The sequence below is a fragment of the Falco peregrinus genome, chromosome 4 (assembly GCF_023634155.1).
Source record: "Falco peregrinus isolate bFalPer1 chromosome 4, bFalPer1.pri, whole genome shotgun sequence".
Taxonomy (NCBI): domain Eukaryota; kingdom Metazoa; phylum Chordata; class Aves; order Falconiformes; family Falconidae; genus Falco; species Falco peregrinus.
The window spans coordinates 89468725-89495031 of NC_073724.1; the positions used below are offsets into that span (position 1 = coordinate 89468725).

Genomic DNA, 26307 nt, shown 5'->3' on the forward strand with positions numbered 1-26307 from the left:
TTTATGCAGTGATTATATGAATTAATTTTTAATCATATATGAGTACTGCCCAGTACATTTACAGTTAATGAATAATGTTCTTCAATAAAATATTAGTAGTTAAATGATCAGAAGAGTAATTTACTTAACTTATAATAAAGTTGCTAATGAGCTTTTTTAAAAAAATCCAACTAGCTGAATATGAAATATATGAACAGTACTTATCCCTCCATAGAGTTACCCCCAAACTCTTAACTATACACCCAGCAAAGGTACACCTTTTTTTCGTGTAATCTCACCTAAAGCACACCTTGAAGTGTACTCAAAAGGTAAATCACTGTTGTAGTCAGAGTCCAACTCAGTTTGCTTCACACGAGGCACCAACTGTTGCAGCACAAACCAGCAGGCTGCAACAAAGCCTTTACCATCAGTCAGATTCTACTGTCCACAGTCAGACCACACTGCCCCTACTCCATCCAAACCCCTCTCCCACAATCCTCAGGGCTATTTAACTACTTAGCAAGGAGCTACAGACAGCTGCACATCATCCACCTCAATCAAGCCACTGCCTTCGAGGCAAGGCCACAGCTGCATGTTATCAATGCTAATCAACCCACTGCCTTCATTCCTCTACAAGTCACCTCTCTAGACTGAAATGAATCAGCGATATGTCTTTCCTTACTCTTCCTCAAAATGAAGTCAATCATTTCTTCCATTGGACCTAAAGCACCTGAACATGAGCATATGATTTCTCAGCCTGTAAAGTCACCCTCCAAAGTTACCTAGCAATTTTACAGGGAAGTAGTCACTTCACTGCTCAGGTCTCAGCTGTCTTCTCTGCCCTGTAACTTCAAAGATTGTCAGAAAGAATGAATTAGTTACAGACACTCCCTTTTCTTTCTTGCTTCTATTTGCATTCCTTTTGTCAACACACCTGAAGGTTGACCATTAGCTATCTCAGTTGAATGGGTATTCCACCTATTGGTGAAGAAAGGCTGGAGAGAAGATGCTGTTCACTCCCACAGTATTAAAGAGAAATTCCACTTAACAGTTGATCCCAGCTGAAGAACCTGAATTGAACATGTAACCATACCAGACTCTTTGTCTAGTCAGTGTGGAGAAATAAGTATCTTTAGAAGACATCAGCCGCACTAAGACCAAAATATATACCTACAGATACAGACCTGTAAAAGTATCTGCCTCTCTTCATTCAAAGGAAAGTTGGATGGCATATGTTTCTAGAATAGATGGCCTTGTTAAACACTTCAAAAGTTACCTGGAATGAATTCAGGCTTACTCATTCCCAAGATTCAAACTACCTCCTCATTTACTCAGTGACAAAGACATCAAGAGTATCTAGGACACACAACAGTTCTGGTCATGTAGTTTATGAGACTGACACATATAACAGTTTAACAACAGCAACAACAATAACAAAAAAACACACAAACAAACAACCAAAATCCACCAAGAAAAATATGAAGGCTGTGATGACATCCTCACACACAAAGACTCTCAGTAAATACATTGAGTATTTACTCAGTAAATAGCCTATTTTGCTACCTCCTCTAGCTCTATGAAATGGTAGTCTAGATTTTCATGCCCTGTTGGCTCCACTGCCCACTGCAGATATACAAGCAGATATGATTGATGGGCTTTACACTATGGAAGCCCTACTTGCTGGCAAATGCACATTTGAGAAAGGATTCCAGATCTCTGAGCCACAGCAAGAACTAACAGTGCCTGTAGACCATTTACATTTAGCATGTGACAAACACAACCATCCTTCTATCTGGTTCTTGATTAGAAGAATAGCTTTGGTTTACCCATGAAGGAAGTATTTATTCTAATTCTTGGTGGAGTGAGTATTCAGGATTAGGCAATGTTTAGGAGGGATTCCAAGGGAAACTTCCATGGAGGATAAATGAGCTAGTGAGTGCTGGGAATTTTTCAAGAACACTCTCCTGGAAAAGCAAAAACAGTTCATCCCCCTTCAAAGGTAAGGGAAGTAGGCAGAGCAAGAGACCCCCTTGGCTTAACTGCAAGCTTCTGAGTCTACTCAAAACCAAAAGACAAGCATACTAGAGATGGAAAAGTGGACAAACACCTGCTGAGAACAAGGGCATTGCTAGGGCATGCAGAGACACAGTTAGAAAAGTAAAAGCTCAGCTTGGATTGAAATTGGCCAAGATGTCAAAAACTACAAGGGTTCTTCATGTATGCAAACAGCAAGCAGAAACAGAAGGGAAATACTGGCCCACCGTTAAAACAGGAGAGGTGAATTAGTCACCAATAATGATGAAAAGGCAGAGGTTCTCAGCTTTCTTCACCTCTGTCTTTACAAGCACTGTTGGGCCCCAGGCCTTGGGAACAAAAATGCGGGTTGATGCAAACACAGACCCACCAGTGAAGGAAGAGTTGGTTTGTACATTATTTATTACAGGGTTTTGGCACCTACAAATGAATGGGCCTTGACAATATCCACCTGAGGGTAGGTGTTAAGAAATCTGGCTGACATTGTGAGGCTGCTCTCCATAATCTTTGAGAAGTCATGGACATTGGGGGACTTCCCAGAAGACTGGAAGAAGGCTAATGTCACCATCATCTACAAGAAGGGCTTAAAGGAGGATCCAGAAAATTATAGGCTCATCAGTTGTACTTCAGTCCCTGGGAAAGTTATGGAATGAATCCTCCTGGAGGCTATCACAAGTCAAATGAAGCACATGATTGGGAAACCCCAGCATGGATTCATCAAGAGCAAATGGTGTTTGACAAACCTGATTGACTTCTACAACAAAGTAATGGGCTTGGCTGATGTGGGGCACATGGTGGGCATTGCCTACCTGGATTTCTCCAAGGCTTTCAATATGGTTTTCCACAGCCTCCTCCTAGGAGTCTAGACAAGTGGTGTATGTGGTGGGTGGGGAACTGGCTGACTGGCTGCACCCAGAGGGTGGTGGTAAATAGCTCCTTTTCAAACTGGCAGCCTGTCACAAGTGGGGTCCCCCAGGGATCAATACTGGGCTAAATGCTGTGTAATATCTTCATAAGTGACATGGATGATGGGGTCAAGCGTACCCTAATGAAGTCTGCCAATGATATGAAACTGAGGGTTGAAGTAGACACTTAAGAAGGGAGAGCCACCTTCCAGGAAGACCTGCGTAGGCTGGAGGTGTGGACTAACAAGAACCTTATGAAATTCAACAAGGACAAATGTAAAATCTTGCACCTAGGATAATGTAACCCAGGAGTGCAGCACAGGCTGGGATCTACCCAGCTGAGAAGCAGCTCTGTGGAAAGGGACCTGGGAGTCCTAATGCACAAGCAGCTCGATATGAGTAAACAGTGTTCTGCTGCAGCAAAGAAAACCAACAGGATGCTGGGTTGCATCAACAAGGCCATCACCAGCAGAGATAAAGTAGTCATTATCCCACTCTACTCAGTGCTCATCAGGCCACACCTGGAATACTGTGTTCTGTTTTGGTCCCCAATATAAAATAAAAAAAGATGTGGATAGGCTGCAGAGGGTCCGCAGAAGGGCCACAAAAATGATCAAAGGACTGGGAAGCCTGCCATAAGAGCAAAGGCTGAGAGAACTGGGTTTGTTCAGCATTGAAAAAAGAAGGGTTAGGGGAGAAATTATCACCACGTTGCAGTATTTAAAGGGTGGCTACACAGAAGATGGAGACTCCCTTTTTACAAGGGGTCACATGGAATAGACAAGGGGTAAGGGGTACAAGTTACTCATGGGGAGATTCCAACTGGGCACAAAAGGAACATTTTTCACAATGAGAACAATCAGCCACTGGAATAATCTCCCCAGTAGTGGACTCCCCCAGCATCAGACACTTTTAAGATATGTCTGGGCAGGGTACTGGCCCATCTTGTCTAGACCATGCTTTCACCATGAAAGGTTGGACTTCCAACCTGCTATTCTATGATCCTATGATTAATATGAGCATAGATTCTCAATCTGTATCATTCAAGACAGAATTTGCAGTAAAATTCCCTACCTCTTTCTAAGGGAATTTATCTGAATTGGACAGCATATTTTCACACATTTTCAAAAAGCTCAGGCAGAGTTTCCCAGACAGACATTCAGTAATTCAGGTCCCAGTGCATTCAGCCAGCGTGTGCCTAAGCAGCCTAAGAGTTCTTGCTCTTTACCTGACCCACGTGGTACAAGTTTTTTGGATAACCCTCCCAATCCTTTATCTCTTCAAAGAAATGTGACTCAGGCACGCAAAGATAGTAAAGACCTCATGCTAGCTAAATCATAATCTTTCTCAATCCTATGTTCTTATAGACATTCAGGATTTATAGTTCAAAGCTAACACAATCAGTTTTACCTTACCTAGACTTGTATTTCTCTGCTTCCCTTTCCTAAGGTATGTTTACACTTAAACCAGAAAACTATCAGGAATATGAAATCGCAGGCAAAACAGCAGGAGTGATCTAGCAATTAGACCACCAGAACTTCTTCTCTGTATGGAAAAAGAATCCATCTAACTCATCATTCAGTAGTTTTGGTCTAACCTTGAAATCAAACACAATCAGAGCCTGTCCTTCCTTCAGTTCTTCCTAAATTCCCACAGATTAAGAGACCAAATTCCATTTTCAAATTTCCTGCATACTATCCCAATGGCATTATACAGAAGTACAATGACATACAAAATTAAGCCAAATAAGCTATTCTTCATAAGGAATTTTTTTTATCTTTTACTCTAAACTAGCCTAGATTTCCTGTCAGATGCCACAGTAAGATCTACACTTCTTTCTAGGAAGAAATTTCCCTGCACTGAGGCACAATAATCCTCCATGATATGTATATGACATACAAGTTTGAGCAGCCAAACAAATGAGATTGGAGATCAAATCTTGGAATGATACTCATCACAATACAGCAACAGTCTGAAGACACAAACTATGCATTTTTTTTCTTCCCCTTGGATGTGTTTTTCTAAGAGCTTGCAAAAAGGAACACCAACATTTTTGATGCAAAGAACATTGAGGATCAAACACCTCAAAACTGACAATAAAAATTTTAAATAGAAAAAAAGAAGTACTTAACTGCACACAGAGGAGAATACTTGGACTGCAACGTTCTTATGCATGCTACTGAGCTTTCCTTGGCCTTCATCAAATAAAAGGACCTCTTGTCCCTAACCAGGACCAGGGGGAACAGAGGGGCAGAAGTGGAGGTTTTGAGGCAGAAATTAAAGACCTGGAGTTGGGAAAAACATCATGAAAAAGGAATTTCCCTCTTCTTTCTTTCCTTCACTTACAAGATACTGAAAATTGCTTTTGCACAAACATTTATTTTCTACCATGCACTCTTTTTGTTGTCACTTTTAAGTCCCCTAGACACAAATCTATGGAAAATGAATACTCAAGATATATTTGAACAAATCCTTTCCAAAACAATAAACAGCAATTATTAACGACCTTTCCTGAGAGAAGGATCATAACAGACATCCACTGGGATAATTCTCCCATTCACATCATTTAAGGGAACAATACCACATACAGCACATAGAAGTGAAGTTTCACTACACATCTCTTTTCTGTCAGTGTAATGACAACCCAGAGGAGTGTGTTGATCCTGCGAATGTTCTTATCTATTTCTGAAATGGAAACTAAAACGCAGAAAAAGGAAGAACATTTACCAACAGTAACTCCAACACAACCACATTTGTAGCTTAAAAAAGTTTCTGTGGCGTAAACATCAAACAAGGTTTCATAAACTAATAGCAAAGCTAAACAGAGTTCCACTATCCCCAGACCGGCTTCTTTGCAAGAAAAATGCTAGATATTCTAGAAGCTATATTCTGTATTCTGTCAGACTGTGTTCTGACTTGCACCCAAAAATGGCAGAAGGAACTTCATCACACAAAATTAAGTACTAGCCATCTTGAAAACTACAAATCTGTCCTGGTTAGATATGTGGTGTCAATGTTTTAGAACCTTTTATTTGTGAATATTTGCTGTGACCCTCAGACCGGCTGAGGGCTCCTCAAAGACCAACCACACCAGACCAATCATCTGCTAGGAGCACAGGTTTGGTTTAAAGCAGCTTCACAGCTATTCTGAATTTGTTCACTCATCTGATGGTCCACCTACTGCAGAGAAGTTCTTGCTACATCTTTTCTCCTCATCCTCAGTCCTGACTTAGTTCTTCTTGTTCCAGAAGAGAATCAAAGCACATCTAAAGCTCCCTATGATGGAGCTGGTCAGTTAATCTACTTCAGGTCCTTCTACACTGCTCTTGGGCCAGGCTTTAGCTTAGGCAGGTTGAGTACATCATGTATTATTTTGTGTATGAATAGTAATGTTTGTTAGAGGCCCCAATACAAGATTAATGTTAGATTTTTAAAAATTGATGGAACTGTTTCAAATACAGGAAAAGGTTTGATGGCATCCACTGGACAAAAAACAGATATAGTTGCAGTCATTCCTTTGCCAGAAAACAGTAGATCAAAATAAAACTGAAATTCTTGCCTGAAGAATGGAAGAAAGTGCACACACACACAAACCCTGCCTTTTCTATTCCTTCCCCCTGAGCTCTCATTGCTGCTAAGTGCCTAACAAGCATTTGTAGGTTTGTCCCTAGCAAAGTCTCTCAGAATTGGTAAGGCAGCACACATGCCTTTGCGCAGAAAGGCCAGAGACCAAGAAATAAACTTTTATAATTTCTCTTCTCAGGTATAAATGGAGGCAGATATGATGACAAATACATGTTTCAGAAAGCTGAATGTGTTGTTTTGGCAGAACACTATGGGATGCCAAACATTTCCCTTTCCACCTCAGATTACACAAAAATACCAATACTCAAGATTTCCCACATAAAAGGCCTGTTTCATTTCTAAAAGTCTGATTTTTTTATTCTTTGTGTGGTTGTGTATTTTTTGATCTTACCTGTTTCCTCCCAGTGTTCTGTTTATGCTGGGATACACTGGGGCTTGGGGGGAGGAACCAGAGGGGTTGGCCTTAGAGGTATGGTGAAAAGATCATCTCTCTGAAAAATCCCTGGCAGGGGATTGAAGCAAAGGAGGGTAAAATTTGTTCCATGGGAGAGTGCAAATGGGACTTTAACACGGATTGGACTCATGTCTGGTAGTCAAATGACATATGGCAAAAGCCAGACCACTGCATTAGTTAATTTGCATTTTTGACTCCTTGCTTATGCACTTATATAGTAACAACCACTCCCACCTCATACCATGAAATAAGGGCATATTACCATAATTTATTACCATAATTTCCAATCAGGGGAAGCAAGATGCGAGTTCTCACTAAGCCAAATCAAGCCTTTTTTTTTTTTTTTTTTTTTTTTTTGCTCCCCAAGGAACACACTGAAAAGCCTTTCATGTCAGGATAAATAATGGCAAGCCTTTCATTAGCTGGAAGTTCTTACCAAGTACATGCAGAGATGGTGGATTCATAGCACACTTGGATATGGACATCCCCATTTGGGGAGTACCTGCATGACAGATACAGACACTGCACACATCAGGATCCTGTTGCCACAAAGCAAACAAAAATTTACATATGTGCTTTAAAATTTGAGCTGTCATTATTAGAAGCAAATGTGTTAGGTGCAGTTATGTTTTGAAAACTGTTTTTATACAGTTAAATGATGAGAGTTAAGGGGTTCATATCCATCTTGCAGAGTTTTTCAAGTCGTGTTCTATTACCTCCTGATATATCAAAACAAAAAACCCCAGCCATCTCCCCAAGAAAGATGCATTTATAGATTTCCAGAAACACCTAGGTGTTTCTGGAAACATGTGAACTGATGTTAAGGTAGAAAGCAAGCTTCCAAGCCAAAAGTACAAATAATTTCTACTGCTGTTCAAACCAAAGCAAGACAATGCTTGCATAAATCTTCCTACTATGCTTATCACTTTGCTTCAGTTACATGCATCCTGGCCTTAACATTATTGAGATTTAGAATTAATGACCCACTGAGATTTATAGGGTCAATTACACCTTTCAGCATTACCACTTTGGGGGCCTCTACAGCCTTAAAGAAACATTACAAGGTCACTTGAAAAACTCTCATTAAGTTCGACAGACTTCAGATGAGGAATTCACTTGGCAATGTCCCTAGTAAGCAAGAAGTCCCCAAATTAATATTGCCCAGTTGCAGTAACTGAGGTGACAGAAATAATCTTTGCTTGCAGCCAGCACTGCACACAGACTGCTCAATGCAGACAATTCTATAGTTCTTGTGTTTCCTTTACCCCTTTTCACAGGCGTGGCTTTCTTTGAGCAACCCAAAGTGCTGAGAGTGATGTAAGCCACTAACAATAACCACATATGTTGCACAACAGAATAAAGTTTTGAAATTAAGGAAAAGCGTATCACTTCTTGAAATAAATAGACTTATAGGCAAACAGATATGATCAAAAAAATTCAGAACTCAAAACTTTTCTTCACCTAAGGATTTTTAATGAAGGAAAACAAATGACTAAGTAGATTGCTAGTCAGACTTCTGCCTGGCATGAATTAAGCCACTGAAGTACACAATTTATAATAGAAACACCAACACACACCTTTAACTACAGCATCACGGCCAAATGCCACCATAATTAGGCTAGAAATGCTGTGCTTTTAGTCATGAATAGGATGTGCTCAGCCTTATTTTCTATATAGGATTATGCCATCCAAGCACAGGCACCAACACTTATTGAGAAATTCATTGAAAGATAACAACTGATTTAAAAGTGGTTCATGTAAGTTTAGTTAAGGAGCAACTTCAGAGATTATTTTCAATTACTGAGATAAAATCATGGCTTTTCTCAGGAGAAAAAAAAAAGTTTTTATATATATATACACTACATAGAACATATGAAAGCTTTAAGAATAGTCTGATTTCACAAACAGTATGAACCTGCTACTAATACTCCCTAACTCTGCTTTTCCCTCCCTCAAGTAATTTTCCCAATTATTTTCAACATTTTCTTCGATCAATTAATAAAAAGCAGGTTTTCTGCTGCACGTAGCAGGTTACCGAATTCCCTGTTACATTGAACATGTTTACCCTGCTCTCAAGAATACTAACTGATAGTTTTATTTTCTTTCATCAGATCTGCAGGGCTCTGGCCAAGCATCAACAACTTCTGCACCAAACTCCTTGTTGATTTGAGAGAGCATGAGGGTGACAGGATGTAAGCACTAGTTCCAGTCCTTCTAAATTTGCATGAGGATCTGCAGGTAATAAACCAGAAAGCCTCTGTTAATCTGCATTTAAAAAACAGCTTTACAAGCTTGTCTTGAAACGTTGCAGGTCTGGAAAAAAGCACCATCTTCAGTTCCTCCAAATTCACTGTCAAACAGGTTAGCATCTTTATTTAATAAGTAACACATGGCATCCTTATCTGATGCAGATGGGATACATCTACACTGTCTACTTTAGATGTGTAACTTTCCTATGACCTAACCTTGTAATTGTAGGGTTCCCGCACACTCAGCAGATACTCAGACCCCTGAAGCAGGCAATTCAGAGCTCAAGGGGCTGCACTACGCATTCTGTGTAAGCTCCTAATTCCAGCACTTCTGTTACATGCCCAGAGCGAGTCTGTGCAGTCCCTCCACACATTTCAGCACAGTACCACATCATGCACACTGTATGTAGGAACCTGAGCCACTTTGCTACTTCAGCCTTCAACTCCACGAGTAAGAAAAAGAAATCTGCATAAGCAATATGCCTCTTTGGGCAACAGAAAGCCTCAGAAATTGAAGGGTGGGATACACAAAGAAATAAAGAAATGAGATTTATTTTCTCCAGCACAGAAACTTGGAGACATGTCATGAACATACATTAGCCTTCTTAAGGTAACTATTCAAGATACTGACATAGTTTACAGCGCAATCTCATCGCTCTCCCATCAGACCACCATTGGACTCATGCATGGCAGACCTGCAGCTCCACAGCAGTCTAACCCTTCTAATACATTCCATTTATCTTCCAAGGTACATTTAAAAAAAATAATGCAATAATTTATATTCCAAATAGTAGAGTCACTAACAAGACACAGATCTTTTGGAGGTAAAAGAGGAAAGCGTATATGGAAGAACGTTTAAGGCCTTACTAGACTGGGGGAAAAAGCCTACTTTTGCAGAGAAAGTACTGCCATCCGTATGACTTTAAAGACAAAACCAAGGCTTTCTAGTCATAAGCCACCACAAAATTATTGGCTGATCACCTGCTGTCTTGCATGAACATCAAGCTGTTTCTCCAGCAAGATTTGTTCACTTACATTGACCAAATGAATGTTTCTCTTAAAATAAAAAAAAAAAAAAAATAGCCCATTGAAAATAACTCCCTAATCTGCCATCCTTTCAATAGAACTGAAGTGCTCTTCACACACATAGTACACAAGCATCTTGAATTAGCAGGGCACTATTTTTAAATACATGAAGGATAAGATACGAAATTAGTTTCATGGGGAATGAGAACCTTAGAGATTATTTACTTTCCCTTAATTACTTTGACTCACCACTTATTTAGCTTTCCAATACTACTACTTATTTCACACTCAAATTTTGATACTGAAGACATATGAGCATGGCTTTTGAACATTTAAGATTATGGACCTTAATGATATATAACCACATTTCTAGAATTCACTTACTCACATAAAAAATAATTAAAGATACCATACGGTACAAATATTCCTTTCTTTGGAACAACTGTCTCCAAGTAAGGATCCCTATATAAAAGCAAGCACCTTTTTTTGAGCAAAAACATGAAAATTCTGACAACTGCACAAAACACTAGCCGCAGGCAGCCTCTTACAATACTACTGATCTTATATAATGTAAGGAGCAAAACAAAGATTATTATTCAAAAATTATTTTTGAAAGCAAGGAACTCAGGTAACTGGACAGCCTACCCAAGTCCCAAGTCGAAGAGAAGAAATTAAGTGTGGCCATAGAGCACTGCTGAGCTACATCCACTACCCAACCTTGACTTCATATGACACTGGCACATTTCTGTTACTTGCACAGGATACGAAAAAAAAAGATAAGTTAGAGTAGATGAAATGCTATTCCAGAAAAAAGAGCACTTAGAGCAAATTTAAAATATAAAATTAACATAAAATAGTAATTAAAAAAATAAGGTCTACAATCTTATTCCTGTAGAAAAAAACTAATTAGGATCTTTAAGACAGAGGCTTAGAATATAAAAAAGTGGGGAAACCAAACAGAAAGGATGAAGGGAGAAAAGAAAAGGAAAGTAATAAAGGCAACTGCATTAAACAGAAAATAGCAAGTCTGAAATATAAAATAAATGAAGGTCACAGTAAAAAGACATGGGACAGAGACACAAAGAGAAGGAGAAAGGAGAGTTATAAAAATTAAAGGAGAGAAGGGAAGACAAAAAGGGCTAGGGAGACAGACATACAGAAGGGATCACTTAAAATTAAAAACAAAACAAAACCAATAACAAAGAACAACCAAATAAGCAAAACACCCAAACAAACAAACAAACCTACCAACAACCACAGCTCTACATTCCTCTCCAAAAATTACTCTAGAAACCAGAGCTGGAACAAAAGTGAATTTCTTTCCATTGGCTAACAAAGCTTCATTCAATACTGACAGCTCAGGGTTCAGTCCTGTCTCTCTCAAGCAGTGGGACTTCTTGCCAGAACTTCTCAGCTCCCATGGGATTAAGGCTGAGCTGAAGCAATGCCTGAATGATTTTCCGCACTTGAACACCTGAGACACTGCATACCATAACATCAGCTCTGGATTTTTTAGGATGATTGGTCTTTATTAGGCAAGAGAATTAAGAAGTCAAAAATTGTGATGGTACTACACAGCAGCACATAGTACTGCCACCATGTATATGAAATCACAAGTTCTCTTATTAAGCTGAGTTATCAAACCACTTACTAGACTGTAAGGTACTAAAAATTATTCTATCAGCTGCCAATGACTAATCTATCAGAAAAAAATTATGGGCTGTTAGAGCAATTAGCAAAGGAATCATCATGAAATAAAGTGGATTTTCTGAAGCCTTTCCTGAAAAAGGTGGTAAGAATAAAGCTTTGGGTTCCACTTTCCACCAGTAAATATTGCACCATTCCAACAAAACAACCATTGCAGTTGAGACGAAGAAGGAGCAGAGACCCTGAGAAGGATTTCTCAAATTGCTTATTAGAATATAATGAATATTAACAATAGACAGAACAAATTCTCTTGAGAATTGAGCATCACTGGGTTTTGGATCCCTTCTAGGCTGTTAAGGTTGCTAGGGAATACCACAGTTAATGCTGTATCTCCATACTGAAGAAGGGGGAAGGGTCTGAAAAACTGGATCTTAAGCATGGAGTTTTCTTTGTGCTTTGGAGAGAAAAAATCTGATGTTCTTGTAAAGCTTAAATAAGACACTTTCAAACTTAACAATACATTATCAAAGATAATGTTTAAAGAGGCATTGTGAGGAAGAACTTCTCTTACTGTGGTCAGGAGCAATACACCAGACTTGCCATTATACACACTCTTAGGGCAAGAAGCGGTCTACAAACCATAGCAGCTTTCTTTTGCTTTAACAGATAAAACCAACAAGTTTATTTTGTTTTAAAGAGATTATATGTCCATTTTTCATAGACCATTTAGAAAGGACATTGCTTTGGGCCTCCCAATGACAAATACACTGAGGCACCAGTAAGAGACAACACACTTTGTACTCCTTGACATGGATGAAAGAATTCAATTCAACTTTTATTTTTTCTGTCTGGAAAAAGAAATGGCTCAGAAAAATATTTTTTGGCCCTATTTCCCAATAACAAATCATTTATGATTTTCTGTCTCCATCTTCATCTGTTTCTCCTCCCTTTTCTTCACTAACTTTGGGTGACACTGGTCAAAGTGACCAAAACTGACAGAGGGCAGAGTCCCTTCATTTTCATGAAAATAAGTAGCTGAATAAAGGAGAAAAATAATAAACATCCTATGGTTTGAATGGTAGGTACTCAGCCTTGCATCAGAAAATCCACAGAGCAACCACCACCAAAAGAGAACCTGCAGAAAACAAGGTGAGGTTGGCTCCACACTCACACCACCATCATTTACCTGGTTATCCTCCCCATCCCTTAATATTCAAAACATCCCAACAAGGGAACTCTTAGTTACTGCAAGTATATAGCAAATACAGACACACTTTCATTGGCAACTGCTGTGACAGTTGATCTTCACACCACAGTATTATCTTAATAAACTGTCTCTCAGCCCCAGGGTCTTTGTTCTCATACAAGTGACCTACAGTTGGTCACCCTGGATCTTATACAAAGTATGAATAGCATAGAGGTTATATGAGTTAATTGCATAGTGACTGCAAAAATAGCGTGCTTGCTTCCTTTCAGCAATGTGGTCCCTTCTCTACTGAAAACAACTGAAGTTACACTGTAATTCAAGTTGATGATACAACTGTATATCTGGGTAACTCTACCATTAGTTAATGTTACCACCACATGAGCTTGTCTATATGGTATTTGACAATGAAATTCAAGTTAAACAGCCTCCTCCAAGAATACAATATTGAATTAATTAGGTAACTTGCTACATATTTAGAAAATGAAGATTAATATGCCTTTTATAATCGTATCAAAATCCTACGGAATAAGAACCAGACCAAAACTTGTTATTGTTGTGTAACTCATGAATATCTCTTGAATTACTCAAAATGTAAATCACTGGAGATCAGAATCTGACCCAATACATCTTAAAAGAACATCTGACTCATTACTCATGTAAAAAGGATGCAATCTCCATCAACACACCATGCACAGGATCCAATTTGTTTCCTGGGAGAGTTCAAAGTTCTCTGTCGAAAGAACTTACATTCTGTTACTCCTAACATATTATGTTATTTGTATTGGTCTACATGCTACTTTTGCTACTAGTTATGGAATGAACATCTGGAGAAAAGCAGAAACTGGTGTCTAATGCACACTCAGCCTTTTCCCCATGCGCTTCCCAGAACTCGGGCAACTTTCTTCCTCTGCAGACAGCCACTGGAAATACTGTAAAAAGTCCATAAAGCTTTTACTAGCTAAAACAAATGACAGACTACCGAATTCACTTTGTAACATGATTATTCCTCCAACATGGTCCAAAACTGACAGCAAGCAACTCTAAAATACACAAAAATGTCGGAGCTGAGTCACAAGTCTCTAAACAGTTTAGTCTGCCATTTTTTTTTTTAGTCTATTTTTAGTTGTGCTTTAACAACTTGGAATATGTCTACACAAGCTTTTTGAAGACAGATTAGTTTTCTCTCTACCTATGCTTTACGACACTTTTGCACCAGCCAGGCCTGAACCTCAAGTTGTGTTAGCAAGGGATTATGGATGAAAAAGTGAATTTATCAAAAATGTTTCAAGCCTAACAGTGCAGCATGACAAAATGCTCCACATTGAGCTGGGCAGGGAAGAAAATATTTTCAAGCCTGAAATATCCATGTTCAACTGCCAGTGTCCCTTATAACTTGACTGCTACATATTCCACTGTTCTGACACAAACAGGGCTAACAGACTTATCTTCTGGATTTCAGTTTAAGTTATGAAACCACACTCCTTCTGACTGTTCCACTTCCTTTTATCCCACTCACGCTAAGGCTTGGTGAGAATCACAGACAAACAGAGCTGGAAACAACTATGCAACGAGATCAGTTAAATCCTTTAAAGACAACACAGTTCTATCTACCCTGTTCTTGAATACTTCAACTAGTAAAGGCCCTACAATGTTCACACAGTCCATTCTGGGACCCCTCTGCATCCCTACCAGTACAATAATTTTACTAAACTTGTTATTTCTTGCAACCTGTTCAGCCTATTACTTTTACTCTACTCACTGTGGACATTGCAGACTTTTTTAACTCTTATGTCAGACTTCTTCCTCTTCTCCACCTTCATTCAAAGCATTAATATTGTCATTCGGTTTCCACAGCTGCTGAGACCTCCTTCAATACTTTCCTCAAATATTTGGTGTTATTTATTCGCAAGATAGGGGAAGAAAGTTTCCACTGGAACTGCAGTGTCATCAGGCTGTAGCTGGTCAAAATCCTTCTGAAACCATCATTACTTGCCTTCCTAAGATTGTCAATTCTCTGGGGAGTACATTGCTTCATAAAAAAATTTTACTAAAGACACATTCAATTTCAGTTTCAATAAAAGTGCATTATTCAGGACCACAGAGTAGAGGCAAAAATAAAGATAAGATCTTCCTCAGAGGATGCCCAAGAGTAACTGAAGGAAGAGAGCATAAATACTCTTTTTTTCCAGCCAACTCCTAATTACACAGATGGTTCTTTCTCACAGAGATGAACTCAGCATCAGGACAAACCTACTTCAGAAGTTCTCATTTCAATTTGTTTCTGCTACTACTACTACGCTTGCTCCTCAGGCATTTACAGAACACCTCCTTGTCACACAGTCATCCCATGGCATCCCTTAGTGACATGGCTGATGTTACAGAGGTCTGCATTTTTCCTTGAATGGATGCTTATAACCACTCTCTGAACACTTCTGATATTCACTGAACCACTCTGCATTTATAGAACTACTGTTTTATTTCAGGTTTGAGGGTTTAGTTTTGCATCTCCCTTTTCCTTCATCCATTTAACAGTGAACTAGTGAATTTAAATGTCTTTGAAAGAGCAGTACACACAGGCTTACATCTCATCCTATATTTTGTGTTATGCTGACAGCAGTGTTAGCACAAAAGGAAGTTTCTCAAGTTTGAAGTCTTCATTTTCCTAGTGTTTAAGATAGGAGCAGCTATTGTTCTATGCCCTCCCGGATAACAATGACAAACCGATTCCTCTAGAATGAAATGACGTTGAAGAGCCACTGAAACAACTAGAACAGTGACTTCAGTGATCATCACAACTATATTTCAATGATGACAGGGTTGTCAAAGCATCTCATCTTTAAGATTATCAAATTCAATCTTCTGCTTTCAGTTCAATATTCAGTTTCATCTCACTGCCTGTCTGACATTGAGGAACCAAAATAAATGGATTTTCTGCATGATTTCAAGATGACCACTAGTCTTTTCTGTCTAGCTACTTGTGCAACATTTATACTTTAGGTATAGAAGAATTGTTTGATTACAGTGGGTTGACTGACTCACTTCACACTAGTCCCCTTATTCTTGGGCAAGATGAGCCTGAAAATTATTACTTTTATCATTTCTATTTTATTTGTAGTATATAGCACCAAACAGAATCAACTTTGTTGTTATGGAAAAGGTAAACTAGGTGCGAGACTGGCACACTTGCCCTACACAAAGCTTCCCTGTCAGATTTGCTGCCTACTTGCAGATTTGAACAAACGAAGCCTGCTCTGACCATGCACTTCTCCATTCTCTTCCTTCTCATCACTATCCACAGAGAACGGATTACATTAAGCAGCTACACCATTCTTTCATTACCAGAGAGCCGTCTTTCCCTTTTTCCCCAGCAACTTTATGCAGTTACGTAATCTCCCTTAACATCTTCCAAGAAACTTAAAAAGAAATCCAATTTTTCAGCCTTTCTCTTTTACTTAAAAAACCTTAATAGTTTCCTTCCCAGGCTGAAATGACAGCTGCCTTCTATTTTGCAAAGAAAACAATATAAACTACACATTAGGTATGTTCTGCAAAATGATACAGAAGTTAAACAAACGCATCATGAAAAACAAAACCACAAACCCCAGCTAATGACATATGCACTGCACCTGGTTTCACATGTTTTTCTGTGACAGTATTAACCCAGGGGTCCTCAAACCTTTTAACCAGGGGGGCGGCGCACAGATGAAGTGGCAGGCAGCCATCTGCGGCCAACCGCCGGGGGGGGGGGGGGGGGGGGGGGGGGGTCTGTAAATACCGGGGGCCAGATTGAGGACCCGGGGGGGCTGTATCTGGCATGCAGGCCATAGTTTGAGGACCCCTGTATTAACCTTACAGAACTGGCAAGAAACTGGGTAGCTAAGTACACTGGCAACAGTACACTGAGGCTTTGACCTGTAGCATATCAGCTAAAGTTTAGTCCAGCTCCCTCTAGGAAATGAAAACACATGCTTTCCCACAGGCTGTTGATGAAATAAAATGGTAATGGTTATGTGGTTCATACAAAATGGCAGATTACATTGCAGAAGAAGAGTCACCAGCATAAAGAGTATTTCCTCTTACTGTTAAGATTTGAATAAGCTTGAACCAAAAAGCTGGCCAAGGGTGCCTTCACTTGCTAAAATGAAATTAACCTAAGCAATGTTCATTTTAGGCCAGCTAATGGAAAAGCAACATAAAGATGCTAACTCAAACATACTTTCCAGGACCTTTAAGTCTTCAGCTTTCACATGTAACAGCCTGCCACCAACATCTCTGTTTATGCTCTGTGTGAAGACGGTGGAAGCCAGATGTGGGGGTGCTGAAAAGGCATGAGGAAGCAGGGATAGACCACCCATTTACAGCTAGTAAATCTGCACAGAGTGGTTTTTACATCCAGGTGCCCATCATCCTTATCTGCCAGCAGAGGACCATAAACACACACTTTTTTTGATGCATCTATAACCATACCTCCCTGGGCTGTGATCTCAGCAGATTTCACTGCTAAGCAAGGGTCACACCTCCAAGGAAAACTCTCAATAAACTAAGTGGATCACTTATTCAGTAAATGCAACTCTTTCTTCTGAGTCAGTGTTGAAGTAATGCCAACATCCATCATAAGTCATCAGAAGAGATTAATTCATGGATCTGTGCCACCAAAAAACAGGCTTGTACCACTGCAGAATGAGAGGGAACTGCTTCACTTGGTAAAAAATAGCAAGCTCTTACTCTATATGCAGAGGAGCCACTCAGTTAGGATATAACAGTTTGACAGAACATCGGACCAGCAAAATATTAGGAAACAATCTGCTACTTTTAGATGAAACAAACTTACTTGTCATCGCTGAAATACCTCCCCTAAGGGCACAAGTACCACTGCCCGCTCCAAGAGCATGCCTTCATTCTGTTTATTGCATTCCACCTTCCTAGATTCACCCCACGCCTTTATCAGCTACTTTATTTCATTTCTTCTTTGTTTCCCTAACAAAATGCTTCCTAACAGGAATGGGTATGTGTAAACAGAGTTGGACAAAATACTGTTAAACCTTCACTATTCTACCCTAGGCAGAGCTGTTATGTCCTAAAGCATGTTTACACTGTGTGTGGTGCGCAGACTCCTTTGAAATCTACATAAAGCTAATGTGTCATACCAAAATAGTTGTATGTTATCCACTCCAGCCATGGAGGAACTGCTCGTCATCATGTATCAATGAGATCTAGTATACCAAATCCCACATCCTAAATGCTAATACTGTTAGAAGTACCTGTACAAAAACGCTTTAAAGCCTCATTTAACTCTAAAAATACAGATCTATTTACATAAACAAACCATAATTAAGATTGTTGTTGACCTCGTTTCTCCCTGCAAAGGCGACAGAATAATAATCTTACATTTACACACCATCTTTCAGTCTAAAGAATTCCATCCAAGTCTGATCTTAGACATACAGAAGAGCATTATTAACATACACAAATAATCCTAAGTAAACCAATCTACCCAATTTCATTACCAGCAACTACCAAGCTTGATCCACTCAGTCATATGGGTTCTTTTCATCTACCTTACCCACCCATCTATGAACTATCCACCCATAAAAAAAAACCTGTCCATCTAAAATCAGCAATGCATTGGCAACAACTTCAGTCATAATCCTTATGTTATGCCTAAAAGAACCCCAGCTTCCTCCAGCTTCTCAGACCCCCTTCACCAACACTATCAACCAGCCCCCAGAGACAAACACCAGCAAGGCTGAACCTGGTTTAGCGGTCGGAGGATTTGGCTTTAAGTAGTTATCTGGGGTGTATTGGGAGTCTGCTGTTTTTTCACAAACAGACCAACATTTCCTGTTTTATTCTCCACACAGAAGACTTAAACCCAACTTCCACAAGTTCAAAACACCCTTTTCTTGCACCATCAAGTACTTAAACCAAAGGTCAGTCTCACCAGCCAGCTCTGCCCCAGATTAGCTTTCCCTTGTATGTGGTACTCCTGCAAAATCACTGTTTTAATCATTATCACACAAGAAAGGGTTATTCTGAATCACTTGTTTTTACCTTATGGTTACCCAAAATAGGCCTTGTTTAAACAGTTGGCTGTCAGGTATCCAATAAAGTATGGCAGAGGGAAATCCATCTCCTCCCCTGTAATTGGCATGGCTGTTGGAAAACATTCCCTGATGATATCAGTCTGCATGGTTTTTTTCTGAATACTTGCTTCGAGTAAAATGAATTGCAAGAAATCGGTGCAACAACATTATTCCAGGCAAGGCTTCCTCAAGAAAACTGCCATTACACATTGAACCTGCATCTTCCCAGTCTAAAGCAATGCACCCTGGGGAAGATCATCTATATGTCTCTCTTTCTCTCTCAGCCTCTTCCAGAAAACCCGCCACTGATGGCAATATTCATCAGGACTTGCACTGCACACAGACTAGCCAGATCACAGGAGACAGCTGTTAATGAGATCAGGGCATCATGATGGGGGGATAGGAAGGAAGCAGTAGTACCTGCTATCCATCATTGCTACCTGATGGCAGTAAGCTTTTTTAGATGATTAAACAAAATGCTGCAGAAACTGTCAACAAACAAGAAGCTGTCACCTCTGTGCCCTCTACACCACCCCAGGATGCTCATTGTTTTCAAAAGGGAAAATAAATGAATTAATAAACCAGAGCTGTTTACTGAACAGCTACTAAAAACTAATACTGTAGCTGATCTTTTCACATCCACCACCCCAACACTGACACAACCTGAACCCATATGATGACCCTGTTCGAGTCATGCCTTTATAAAAGCATAAACCCTAGCTGTCTTGGCACTGGAAACCACCTGGCCAAAGTACCAACATTACTGTTTGAGAAAAATCAAGTCAAGCCCAGTATCTGACCTAGTTTCTCTTGTAACCTTCATCTGAAACTAAAATGAAACAGACATGGAAAAGGGCTGTTAGATACTGTACTCCATCTCCTTAAAAATACAGAACTGCATCCTCCAGTACATTTGCTAGGGACCTGCCTACCCTTATTTTAAATATCTGAAGGAAGAAGGGCTCTCACTACACCTGGTCTAATATAGGCTCCAATAGATATTTTTGTCATTTTTTCCCAGAATTCATCTTAAACTTTTATTTCCTCAATCTCTCCATTTAGTCCTAGGCAGTCTCTCACATAATGCACCAAAAAAAAACCAGATTCCTTTGACTAAAATACATTTCAAATATCTACATGTAGTTAAACTATCTCCCCATACTCACTGCCAGCCTAGAATTACATGTTTTTGAATACTTACCTTCAAGATAGTTCCTCCAGACCCCCAAGTATTTTGTTGCTGCTCTTTAAGCTTCAGTCAAATTGGCAATACCTTCCTGTTGATATGATATTCAGAGTTTTCAGATGTGTTCATGGCAGATTCTTATAAAAAGGGAATCCCACTTCTTTGTTCACGGACACAGTACCATGCTGTTCTATAATCAAGTCATGAGGCAGACTTATGTATTACTTCCTGCTGGGTCTTAATTTTAGATCCCTTACAGCATTGCTATTACCCATCAGTAAGTTGGACACCCCTTGCCCTGCAAACTTGCCTTTTCCTCAAATCTGTTCCCTTCACTCTGCCATCCTGTAGGAATTCTCCTGAAGTTCTGGCTACACCAAAACAAAGACATCAGTTTCAAAGGTTATAGGTTTTGCTGAAGGCCCCTATTCAACAAAGTGTTGAATTACATGCCTAACTTTAACCACATGCTTAAATCCAGTTGATCGCAGCAAGCAGAGATGAGCTTAAGCATACATTTAGAAAAAAAAAAAAAAAGTTAGGCATGCAAGTCAGTGCTTTGCTGAACCAAATCCTCAGTTTCTGTAATCACTTGGGTGGTTTATTTTCCATATTTGGCAAGAATTGACATCCCAATGCTTTTATGTTATGGGATTTAAAAATGAACCTTCAAAAGAGTCTAAAACTGTCATCATCCTTTTGTTCCTTCCGTAAAATAAGAAAAGGAAATAAATACCTAAGTAAATATGCAACAGTACAGTAAGCATTAAGCCTATAGGATTTAAACACACAGTAAGTAACTCTATATTGTTGTTGCTGCAGTACCCTCTTCAAAAAAAAAAAAAGTCGCTGTGAAAAATTTGGAAAAGCATGTGTATCTCAGTAAGATATCCAGCACGTTCACCAGCAGCTCATTAGCCACAACTGTCATTGCGTAGTTAAACGGAGAGAACAAAGCTGTCCATTGCTTAATTACTACCTACCAAATGCCTTTAAATGCAATGGATTTAACTCACTGTTCCACTAAAGATGGATTTTTAGGGGGTAGAAGGAGCAAGAAGGTATTAGTCTTTGGTTTTGGTCACGGGCTGGCTATTTCCACTAGTCGCCAACCCACATGACAATGGATGTAAGATTTTACATTCACCACCAGCAACAAACACAGTTGGCATAATGGAATTTTGTGGAGCCTATTTAAAATCATTTCCAAATGTCTTCCATTGTTTACACGCAGAATACTTCACGACCTTTCTCTTCGTTTGTACTTTTTGTTTTCTTTGCTTTCTCTCATTCTGACGCCTGGTAAACACAGGGACTGCAATCAGGCAGCCATACCAAGCTTAATCTGTGGACTACCTAATTGTAACATTAAAGGTTTGGGAGGAGCACCATCTGAGAAAGAAACAGAGAAGAAAAATTGGAAAATGATTACTTCCTCTCAATCCATAAAGCCTTCCAAAATTCAATTAACATGTTCTAGACTAAACCATCCACACATGCTATGGCCCTAAAATGCATTATTTCAAATATAGAGAAGAAAGTAGCTGCTCATTTTTATTTTTCAGAATTATAATATTATCTGACCATTCCACTTCCATCTTTTGTTATTGAAGTAGTATCTGTTGTAACACTTTTGTACCTCAGTACTTGAGATGAACCAGAAAAGTATCTATAGGCAATATAAATAAATTGTACATGACTGCATATTGGATTTGTTAAATAATGCTGTGAACTCCAAAGTCACTCAGAGAATGCTGTTCCCACACCTACCACAAATACTGTTTTTAATAATGCATACATGATTGAGTTCGCTGTCCTCCCCACAACAAATTTTTCTTGTGACTATAGTTTCCCAAGTGGAAATAATACCTTCACTTTCACAGATTCACTGATGCAACCAATAGGAGAAGTACAATTGTTGGGGTTTTTTTATAGTGTGACTGCTGTAAATACCACTAGATAGCGAAGACTTGCAGGTAAAACTCTGTGAACAACTTTTTGCCACTCTCTCCTGTAAAGGAAGGAAAGGTGCAAAGAAACAAAAGCGTAGAAACTCCTCTGCTACACTGTACGTACCCATCTATGCCTACTCACCTCCTTTCCCTACTGCAGTTTAGCATCTCCAGCAGCCTTCGAAGCATGAACACTTGCTGGAAAGCTGAAACCCGGCAGGCAGTAAGCACCGATACCGGGTCAGATCCACAGCTTGCACTAATGGATTTTTTCAGATAGATGGCAGTGCACAAAGTGCATCCGAGATTGGTCCAGGGTTGAGATGCCATTTCAATGCTCAGGCACTTTAACGAAGGGAATTACTGCATTATCAAAAGCACTTTTAGAAAGCTCATGACTTAGGACCTGATCCTGTGCACCGTGATAGTTCTAGCTCTTTTGAAGGGGTGAACCGGGTGCCCAGAACGTAAACATGGCAAAGCAGCATTTAGGATTTTACTTCCCATTCCTGCGAGTGGCAAAGGATTTTTCTTTCAATACATTGTAACAAATCAGTTTTAAAACACAAAGCTAAAGGATGAAAAACAAGACAAAGTCCAAAAAGATACTTCATACTGGATACAGGACATGAAAAATCTGATTTTCAAGAGTCTGTAATGGCACAGATTCAGAAATAGTCCAGCAATAAGAACAGGGTATTTCCAATCACCCTTACTGGCAAAAATTCTACAGTTACTACTTAATTTTGTGCCCTTTGCGTTCTAACAGACACTGTTATTAAGCTAAGAGAGCAGAGTGAAATTATAACCATTTAACTGCATCTACCCCAGCAAATCCCTTTCTCACAAAAGGAAAACATTAACAAAGCAGCTGAAACAAATAGGGGTAAATCTCACTGCACAATTACCAGCTCTGTACCTTACTACTTGGGGGTTTTGACATATAGCTATCATGAAGTGGAAGCATCCACCATCGCTTTGTTTTCTGTTTGCAGTAGGGGGTTGCTAGGAAACAAAATACTATTGTCTGATTTCATGATCTATTGCCTGGTTTGCCTGGCAATAGAGTCTTCTAAATCTATTATTGGATTATTTGATATTTTACAGAGAGATTAAGACTAATGTTGAAAAACATGCACACAGAGAAACAGTAAAAAATGCCTCAAAATTCAGGGGAAAGGATGTATATGGTCCAGGTCGAGGAAGACAAACTATCCTGAGAAAAGATGAACTTAAGCAGTCTGGTGATATTTATATACGCACACACACGTGTATCGGCATTCCTCGACTGTGTCTGCAGTTTTGCCGACTTGTCAAAGACTCTCTTGATTCTGAGGATACAAAACGTTCTCTTACTACTCGAGAGCTACTGTACATAGCAAGTTCTGTAAATACCACATGCTGCAGAAAGCCTGGTGCGGGCGAGCACACACGCCAGAGTCGTTTTTGTTCTTGGAATTCAGCTCAGGGTTGTTTCAGTGCCTTGATTTCTTTATGTAATCATTTTTTTGCACATTTGGACAGATAGAAGAGTTGGACACAATTCCCTACTCTCCTCCTCCCTCCCCCCCTCGGTCATAACATATTTAAATAACTAAATAAATAAATAAATAGGTAGATAAATAAATAAAGGCATCAGGAAAAGAGATCTAAAATTGAAAACCACAATAGCAAAATTCACATATTTTTTTACAGTGGCACGTCTTTGTAAAGTGATAGATTAAAAGATTATTAAAACCAGACAAACATGGGTGCCTATCAAGGAATCCCCACAACACAACAGGAGACCTCAACAAAAAACCAATCATACTTAAAAGCTGAGAGACAGATGAAGAGAGTTCGGCACAAAGCCACAGAGAAAAAGGTTTTAAATAAAACCTGCAGAGTAGTTATTGTTCTTTTATGTATATCTACAATTTCACACCATGTACAACATGCACTATTTCAAAGTCCTTTCAACTTATTAATGTCTATGCATTTTATCATTCCATTTTAAATCTGAGGAAAAAAATGAACGAGGTACATTGCAAAAGACATCAAAGCTTTTGACACACTACTGCAGAACTTCCAGTGAATAATAATAAAAAAAAGAAGTATTAATACACAACATAGAAAATACATGATTAATGGGAAGGATCTGAGAGCTTTTCTTTCCTGCCCATGGATAGATTCATTCAGCCCCTAACCTGCCTTTCAGAAACCAGGAATCCTCACCAAAAGCACATTTAGAATTAAAGAAGAGAAGAGTAAAATCTAAGAGAGCTTTTCCCAACCCAGACAACAACAAGGTACTTCAGCGATTAAATCAAAGCAACGACCCACAACCAATCCCACACCTCGCCAGGGCAGGACACGGCTATTCCCTCAGCTGGTAACCCACTACAATAACATTGCTGGGTACCAAACGGTGCCCAGCGGCTCCCGCGTCCCTCACTGATCGCACACCGAGATCCTGTCACCTACAGTTTCGCTGAAACCTGTTTTTAAGCAGTCACTCAAGGAACGGAGAGAAAAGAGGAGGAGAGGGGTGGGATAGTCACCTCTCGAGCTGTCACCAAAAACTGTTCTTGCAAACTGCAGGGGAGCTGCGGGGGACCTCGCAGCGGCAGCTACCTAAGTCTCGGGGGGAGAGCAGCGCTCGCGAATGGGAAGGACCCGGGGGTCCGACCGCGGCTGCCCTGGGTGCGCTGCCCGCCCGCCCACGCCTGTGCCCCGGTAGGCGGCTGCGCGGCGCGGAGGGGCTCTCCTCGGCGGGGGCAGCGCTGGCGCGGGAGCCCCCCATCCTCCCCGCCGCTGCAGCGGCAACTGCAATTAAAAAAAAAAAAAAAAAAAAAAAAAAAAAGGGTGTGGGGGTGGTGTCAAAATTAATAAATAAATACCCCGCTAGCAGAAATGCCAAACCCTGAGCATACAAACCCCCAACAACAACAAAAACCAGGCGCCCAGGAAAGCAAACTTTCTGACTCACCGGGGAGCCAGTGCCCGGGGGGGGCGGCGGGCAGAGGCGGGGGGCGGCGCACGGCCCCGCGGCGCCGGGGGAGCAGAGCCGGAGCCGGGCGAGGCGGGCGCCGCCAGCGGGGCTGGGGCAGCGCGTCTCGCTCTGCTCCCACCGCCCTCCCCTCCCTCCCGGCCCGCCGAGTTCCTCCGCAGCGCCTCTCCGGCCTCCCCCGCCGGGAGCCGCCCGGGGCGGGCTGCCGCCGCGGGACCGCCGTACCTACCGGCTGCCGGTGCGCGGCCGCGGAGCAGCGGGAGCCGCCGCCGCCCCCCTTCGGTGGCTGCCGGGTCCGGCGGTGCTGCAGCAGGCGGAGGACGCCCCGCGGCGGCGGGGAGCGCGGGGCCGGCGGCGCGGGATGCCGGAGAGGCGGCGGCCGCCGATGTACAAGCAGCGCGGTGCCTCCGTCTGTGTGTCTGTGCGTGTGCGTGTGTGTGTGCCGGGGAGGGATGCTGCAAGGGACCGAGGGAAAATTCTCCCCTCCTAGCAAAGCCGCCGACAAATGGCAAGGCAGGTGTGCAGGGAAGGCACAGCTCCCGGAGGACGGGGAGGAGGAGGAGGAAGAGGAGGAAGGGGGAGAGGGGCGGTGAGGAGGGCGGGGAGCGCGCAGCCCGGCGGCGGGAGCTGCCGCGGGGCGTCACGGCGTCCCGGGGGCAGCGGCCCCGCCGAGGAGGTCCCGGCTGCGGCCTCCGGGGCGGGTGCTGCGGCCGCCAGGAGCGGGGTGAAGCGGCCGCCAGGAGCGGGGTGCAGCCCCGCCGCCGCAGCTGCCGGCGGGGAGCGCTCCCTGCTCCGCTTGCGGGTGGCAGTCGGCGGCGGGCAGCGAGGAGGGGGCCCTGCAGAGCGGCCGGGGCGGGAGCGGGGGACGCCCTTGGGGCCGGGAGCGCCCCAGACACCCCCGGCAGCGCTGCCGCAAGCTTTCCCCGAGGCCCCCCCGCAAACACACCCGGGCGCTGTTCACAGCGTTCTGTGCAGCTTTGGGAGCTACACCCGTCCGATGGGACCAGAGCT

At 41.3% G+C, this 26307-nt stretch overlaps 1 protein-coding gene across 4 annotated transcripts in view; it reads right to left on the reverse strand.

Moving 5' to 3' along the window:
- The window catches only part of ENOX1 (ecto-NOX disulfide-thiol exchanger 1), a 369755-nt gene extending 343945 nt beyond the window's left edge, over positions 1-25810 (reverse strand). For 3 of the 4 annotated variants that reach the window (XM_055803033.1, XM_055803035.1, XM_055803032.1), the window contains exon 1: positions 25526-25810. The gene's annotated coding sequence lies outside the window, so the exon portion shown is untranslated. Of the gene's footprint in view, positions 1-25275; positions 25489-25525 lie in introns of those variants that run through there. The other variant, XM_055803034.1, reaches the window with a different exon arrangement.
- Between the last annotated feature and the right edge of the window lie 497 nt (positions 25811-26307).